The 7,500-nt window shown below is 53.8% G+C and overlaps 2 non-coding genes and 1 pseudogene across 2 annotated transcripts; all 3 read left to right on the plus strand.

Moving 5' to 3' along the window:
- Positions 1-4,283: 4,283 nt before the first annotated feature.
- LOC124731561 lies at positions 4,284-6,192 on the plus strand. The gene has a single exon (XR_007008346.1). It is a non-coding gene; the product is annotated as a small subunit ribosomal RNA (ribosomal RNA).
- A 351-nt stretch (positions 6,193-6,543) lies between these two features.
- Positions 6,544-6,698, plus strand: LOC124731589. The gene has a single exon (XR_007008357.1). It is a non-coding gene; the product is annotated as a 5.8S ribosomal RNA (ribosomal RNA).
- Positions 6,699-6,886: 188 nt separating this feature from the next.
- LOC124731575 overlaps positions 6,887-7,500 on the plus strand; it is a 4,222-nt pseudogene continuing 3,608 nt past the window's right edge.

Below are 7,500 nucleotides of genomic sequence, written 5' to 3' on the forward strand. Positions count from 1 at the left end.
GTCACTAATGTACACAGATGGAACATTTTGGACTGGAACCAGATTACCCGTACACACGGCGCTGATTAGTAATCAATGCAGAGCCATCAAACTACAGAATATATATACAACTGTCCGTATACATGCTGAAAGAGTCTGCCCACAATGGGAACCACACGTCAGCCAGCCACTCTGATCACGCACCACTCTCTGCTTCTAACGGGCGCACATACAATATGTAAGCACCAGCATGGAACAACATCCAGTGCATCCTCTCCGCCACATTACACAATCCACACTATCACAACCAGACCAGGAGGTCCATGCGGAAAATACAATATCCCACCCTTTCGACATCCACCATTGCGCAGATCAGGCACCAACACCCACACATGTCCTATACAACGGTGCACCCAACATCACAATAGTACCTCCTGTCACAGCGCACAAACAATGACATGAGTCAAAGACACAGGTCTGACACAAGCATAGAATTGGAGCGCCGCCTCTAATAAGCCAAAGGTGCATCCTGACGTGACAAATCTGATCATGTCACAAGCATTCACTTACTATAATCACTATCAACGAACCTGCCGCCCCCGCCCCCCCCTACACCTTTCCTTACAACAACGTGTAACCTAACCTAACCTAACCTATGTTGTACCTTAACCTAACCTATGTTGTACCTTAACCTAACCTATGTTGTACCTTAACCTAACCTATGTTGTACCTTAACCTAACCTATGTTGTGCCTTAACCTAACCTATGTTGTGCCTTAACCTAACCTATGTTGTGCCTTAACCTAACCTATGTTGTGCCTTAACCTAACCTATGTTGTGCCTTAACCTAACCTATGTTGTGCCTTAACCTAACCTATGTTGTGCCTTAACCTAACCTATGTTGTGCCTTAACCTAACCTATGTTGTGCCTTAACCTAACCTATGTTGTGCCTTAACCTAACCCATGTTGTGCCTTAACCTAACCCATGTTGTGCCTTAACCTAACCCATGTTGTGCCTTAACCTAACCCATGTTGTGCCTTAACCTAACCCATGTTGTGCCTTAACCTAACCCATGTTGTGCCTTAACCTAACCCATGTTGTGCCTTAACCTAACCCATGTTGTGCCTTAACCTAACCCATGTTGTGCCTTAACCTAACCCATGTTGTGCCTTAACCTAACCCATGTTGTGCCTTAACCTAACCCATGTTGTGCCTTAACCTAACCCATGTTGTGCCTTAACCTAACCCATGTTGTGCCTTAACCTAACCCATGTTGTGCCTTAACCTAACCCATGTTGTGCCTTAACCTAACCCATGTTGTGCCTTAACCTAACCCATGTTGTGCCTTAACCTAACCTATGTTGTGCCTTAACCTAACCTATGTTGTGCCTTAACCTAACCCATGTTGTGCCTTAACCTAACCCATGTTGTGCCTTAACCTAACCCATGTTGTGCCTTAACCTAACCCATGTTGTGCCTTAACCTAACCCATGTTGTGCCTTAACCTAACCCATGTTGTGCCTTAACCTAACCCATGTTGTGCCTTAACCTAACCCATGTTGTGCCTTAACCTAACCCATGTTGTGCCTTAACCTAACCCATGTTGTGCCTTAACCTAACCCATGTTGTGCCTTAACCTAACCCATGTTGTGCCTTAACCTAACCCATGTTGTGCCTTAACCTAACCCATGTTGTGCCTTAACCGAACCCATGTTGTGCCTTAACCTAACCCATGTTGTGCCTTAACCTAACCCATGTTGTGCCTTAACCTAACCCATGTTGTGCCTTAACCTAACCCATGTTGTGCCTTAACCTAACCCATGTTGTGCCTTAACCTAACCTATGTTGTGCCTTAACCTAACCTATGTTGTGCCTTAACCTAACCCATGTTGTGCCTTAACCTAACCCATGTTGTGCCTTAACCTAACCCATGTTGTGCCTTAACCTAACCCATGTTGTGCCTTAACCTAACCCATGTTGTGCCTTAACCTAACCCATGTTGTGCCTTAACCTAACCCATGTTGTGCCTTAACCTAACCCATGTTGTGCCTTAACCTAACCCATGTTGTGCCTTAACCTAACCCATGTTGTGCCTTAACCTAACCCATGTTGTGCCTTAACCTAACCCATGTTGTGCCTTAACCTAACCCATGTTGTGCCTTAACCTAACCCATGTTGTGCCTTAACCTAACCCATGTTGTGCCTTAACCTAACCCATGTTGTGCCTTAACCTAACCCATGTTGTGCCTTAACCTAACCCATGTTGTGCCTTAACCTAACCCATGTTGTGCCTTAACCTAACCCATGTCGTGCCTTAACCTAACCCATGTCGTGCCTTAACCTAACCCACGTCGTGCCTTAACCTAACCCACGTCGTGCCTTAACCTAACCCACGTCGTGCCTTAACCTAACCCACGTCGTGCCTTAACCTAACCCACGTCGTGCCTTAACCTAACCCACGTTGTCGCCTAACGTAACCCACGTTGTCGCCTAACGTAACCCACGTTGTCGCCTAAACCTGCTCTGTAATTGTTATACGACTCGTTCAATTAGTGTAGTGTTGCCCACCCGCAACCCTCGCAATATAGTTCGCTACTCGCACTCCCCGCTCCCCTGTGTATCGCTTCATGTTAAACACCTTGCAAGTCTTGCTCACTTTCCACATGCTCCTGCTGTACACTGTAATGTGGATGGCAGCAGGACGTACATGCCGCCCCTCCCCACGTCCCCACCTTGCCCCCTGCCTTCGCAAGCTGGTTGGTGAGAACTTTGCATGTTCAATGCCCTCCGCATGCGACGTACTCAGGCTACGTTGTGGTGCGGCCTGTGTCAACTGTCCGCTAATGTCGTACGCGTAAACCACAATCTGTACTGCACATTCGTCCTTATGTACTGAATGATACATCGTGGCACATGTGTGACCGTACAACGACTGCGCCCAAAAACGGCGGACCATACAGTGCAAATATTGTGCACGCAGCTACGTGTCGTCTCCCTATGAGAGCTGGATTGCAGTGTGGTACGCCATAGAGACGTGTGGGAGGAACGGACGCCGTGGATGGCGATCAGCATGAGCTGTCTGTTGATGTATTCGGACCTAGTCGTCTCTCCTCACACACCGTGATGGCATGGTGCACCGCGTTCCATATCTGCGACATGCTACAGAGGCCGGTTGACAGTCGTTCGAGCAATGGACATCGCATACGTACGGGGGCCACCTTCCACGTATTGTCTAGGCGTGCACATTTTGTTGCGTGTATGTGGGCAGACGTAGTGTGGCGTGACACCTGACACAGGCATGCAATAATCGTGGAAGTTGCAAATGGCGATGGACGCCTGCGTTTTCTGGTGAAGTTACGCAAATGAACAAATGGTAACCTGTTGTGGTGCGGTTGTTCTCGCTAGGGGTGAATCGGTGATGGCGACGATAGGTTGAGGTACTAACCGGTTGTTCCAGCGATACCCACCATGCCGACGAAACTGAACGGCATCTGGGTGTGAAGCGATACGCGGCGGTGGCTGGGTGGGACCGTCCCCGGCCGGTGAGGGGGCGCCTCCCGGCGTGCTGGCCGCGCGGTGCGTGGGCGCACGCGCTACAGCCGGCTGGTGGGGGCGGCCAGTGGCAGGCGCGCCGGCCGACGGACGCGGCAGGCGTCGCAGCTGCGCGCCGGCGCACCCTGCGCGCGGCGCCGTGCGGCCAAAGTAGGTCCTCGCGGGCCCGGTGCGAAGCGCGGTGGACATCTTCAGTGTGCTGGTCCGATTGAGGACTGTGTGCGTTGAGGATGCGCTGCCGCCCGGCGCTCGGCGCCGCGACGCCGTCTGCTGCTCGGTCGCCCCAGCGGTTCTCGCTGGTGGTTTGTATCGCAGCTGTGCGGATGTGTTGGCGCGTGCGCTGTGCTGGGAGAGTTCGCTTCGGCACCCAAGTGGGGCTTTTGTCCTTCTGTGGCGCTGGCGTTGGAGCTGCCGGTCACCGTAGGTGGCGCGTGTTGTCTCCCGCCGGCAATGCCACGACAGCACGCTCCCGGGCCTCTGTCGGCAGCGGCAAGCTCAGTTGGGAGCACGGGTGGTCGCACCGAAAGCGTCTACTCGCCTAACTCCGGGCGATTGCGCCTCTCTCGAACCCGACCAAGTACTTGGGACGGCGCTGCGCGCCGCCGGGACCTGAGAGGGTTTCGAGGTGTATTGTGCAGGGGAGCTCAGCCTCCTCCTGTTTGCAGAATGATTGAGCGGACGCTTGCGTGTTCGCGCGGGCCCCCGGGACACACTCCCGGGCGGCCGGCTGCTCAGCTCTAGTTGACGCAGCTCCCTGGTTGATCCTGCCAGTAGTCATATGCTTGTCTCAAAGATTAAGCCATGCATGTCTCAGTACAAGCCGCATTAAGGTGAAACCGCGAATGGCTCATTAAATCAGTTATGGTTCCTTAGATCGTACCCACGTTACTTGGATAACTGTGGTAATTCTAGAGCTAATACATGCAAACAGAGTCCCGACCAGAGATGGAAGGGACGCTTTTATTAGATCAAAACCAATCGGTCGGCTCGTCCGGTCCGTTTGCCTTGGTGACTCTGAATAACTTTGGGCTGATCGCACGGTCCTCGTACCGGCGACGCATCTTTCAAATGTCTGCCTTATCAACTGTCGATGGTAGGTTCTGCGCCTACCATGGTTGTAACGGGTAACGGGGAATCAGGGTTCGATTCCGGAGAGGGAGCCTGAGAAACGGCTACCACATCCAAGGAAGGCAGCAGGCGCGCAAATTACCCACTCCCGGCACGGGGAGGTAGTGACGAAAAATAACGATACGGGACTCATCCGAGGCCCCGTAATCGGAATGAGTACACTTTAAATCCTTTAACGAGTATCTATTGGAGGGCAAGTCTGGTGCCAGCAGCCGCGGTAATTCCAGCTCCAATAGCGTATATTAAAGTTGTTGCGGTTAAAAAGCTCGTAGTTGGATTTGTGTCCCACGCTGTTGGTTCACCGCCCGTCGGTGTTTAACTGGCATGTATCGTGGGACGTCCTGCCGGTGGGGCGAGCCGAAGGCGTGCGACCGCCCCGTGCGTGCTCGTGCGTCCCGAGGCGGACCCCGTTGAAATCCTACCAGGGTGCTCTTTATTGAGTGTCTCGGTGGGCCGGCACGTTTACTTTGAACAAATTAGAGTGCTTAAAGCAGGCAAGCCCGCCTGAATACTGTGTGCATGGAATAATGGAATAGGACCTCGGTTCTATTTTGTTGGTTTTCGGAACCCGAGGTAATGATTAATAGGGACAGGCGGGGGCATTCGTATTGCGACGTTAGAGGTGAAATTCTTGGATCGTCGCAAGACGAACAGAAGCGAAAGCATTTGCCAAGTATGTTTTCATTAATCAAGAACGAAAGTTAGAGGTTCGAAGGCGATCAGATACCGCCCTAGTTCTAACCATAAACGATGCCAGCCAGCGATCCGCCGCAGTTCCTCCGATGACTCGGCGGGCAGCCTCCGGGAAACCAAAGCTTTTGGGTTCCGGGGGAAGTATGGTTGCAAAGCTGAAACTTAAAGGAATTGACGGAAGGGCACCACCAGGAGTGGAGCCTGCGGCTTAATTTGACTCAACACGGGAAACCTCACCAGGCCCGGACACCGGAAGGATTGACAGATTGATAGCTCTTTCTTGATTCGGTGGGTGGTGGTGCATGGCCGTTCTTAGTTGGTGGAGCGATTTGTCTGGTTAATTCCGATAACGAACGAGACTCTAGCCTGCTAACTAGTCGCGTGACATCCTTCGTGCTGTCAGCGATTACTTTTCTTCTTAGAGGGACAGGCGGCTTCTAGCCGCACGAGATTGAGCAATAACAGGTCTGTGATGCCCTTAGATGTTCTGGGCCGCACGCGCGCTACACTGAAGGAATCAGCGTGTCTTCCTAGGCCGAAAGGTCGGGGTAACCCGCTGAACCTCCTTCGTGCTAGGGATTGGGGCTTGCAATTGTTCCCCATGAACGAGGAATTCCCAGTAAGCGCGAGTCATAAGCTCGCGTTGATTACGTCCCTGCCCTTTGTACACACCGCCCGTCGCTACTACCGATTGAATGATTTAGTGAGGTCTTCGGACTGGTACGCGGCATTGACTCTGTCGTTGCCGATGCTACCGGAAAGATGACCAAACTTGATCATTTAGAGGAAGTAAAAGTCGTAACAAGGTTTCCGTAGGTGAACCTGCGGAAGGATCATTACCGACTAGACTGCATGTCTTTCGATGTGCGTGTCGTGTCGCGCAACACGCTACCTGTACGGCTCGCCGTAGCCGTGCGCCGCGTGCGGAACCACGCGTGCCTCTCAAAACTAGCGGCAATGTTGTGTGGTACGAGCGCTGAAGCGCTGGAGCGGCTGGCCTGCGGCACCTGGCGCCTGGCGCCGGTTTTGAATGACTTTCGCCCGAGTGCCTGTCCGCTCCGGTGTGGAGCCGTACGACGCCCGTCGGCCGTGAGGCCGTTGGACACAGAACGCTGGAATAGGGGCCGCCACACGCCTCACTCCCGCCTATGCGACCGTCTCGAAAGAGACGGCGGAAACTGAGAAAAGATCACCCAGGACGGTGGATCACTCGGCTCGTGGGTCGATGAAGAACGCAGCAAATTGCGCGTCGACATGTGAACTGCAGGACACATGAACATCGACGTTTCGAACGCACATTGCGGTCCATGGATTCCGTTCCCGGGCCACGTCTGGCTGAGGGTCGGCTACGTATACTGAAGCGCGCGGCGTTTGCCCCGCTTCGCAGACCTGGGAGTGTCGCGGCCGCCTGTGGGGCCGGCCGCGTCTCCTCAAACGTGCGATGCGCGCCCGTCGCCTGGCGGTTCGCATACCGGTACTTTCTCGGTAGCGTGCACAGCCGGCTGGCGGTGTGGCGTGCGACACCTCGTACAACGACCTCAGAGCAGGCGAGACTACCCGCTGAATTTAAGCATATTACTAAGCGGAGGAAAAGAAACTAACAAGGATTCCCCCAGTAGCGGCGAGCGAACAGGGAAGAGTCCAGCACCGAACCCCGCAGGCTGCCGCCTGTCGTGGCATGTGGTGTTTGGGAGGGTCCACTACCCCGACGCCTCGCGCCGAGCCCAAGTCCAACTTGAATGAGGCCACGGCCCGTAGAGGGTGCCAGGCCCGTAGCGGCCGGTGCGAGCGTCGGCGGGACCTCTCCTTCGAGTCGGGTTGCTTGAGAGTGCAGCTCCAAGTGGGTGGTAAACTCCATCTGAGACTAAATATGACCACGAGACCGATAGCGAACAAGTACCGTGAGGGAAAGTTGAAAAGAACTTTGAAGAGAGAGTTCAAAAGTACGTGAAACCGTTCTGGGGTAAACGTGAGAAGTCCGAAAGGTCGAACGGGTGAGATTCACGCCCATCCGGCCACTGGCCTCCACCCTCGGCAGATGGGGCCGGCCGCCCGCGCGGAGCAATCTGCGGCGGGGTCGTGTCCGGTTGCCTTTCCACTCGCCGCGGGGTGGGGCCGTTCCGGTGTGCGGTGGGCCGCACTTCTCC

Source organism: Schistocerca piceifrons, unplaced genomic scaffold (assembly GCF_021461385.2).
Source record: "Schistocerca piceifrons isolate TAMUIC-IGC-003096 unplaced genomic scaffold, iqSchPice1.1 HiC_scaffold_1294, whole genome shotgun sequence".
Classification (NCBI taxonomy): domain Eukaryota; kingdom Metazoa; phylum Arthropoda; class Insecta; order Orthoptera; family Acrididae; genus Schistocerca; species Schistocerca piceifrons.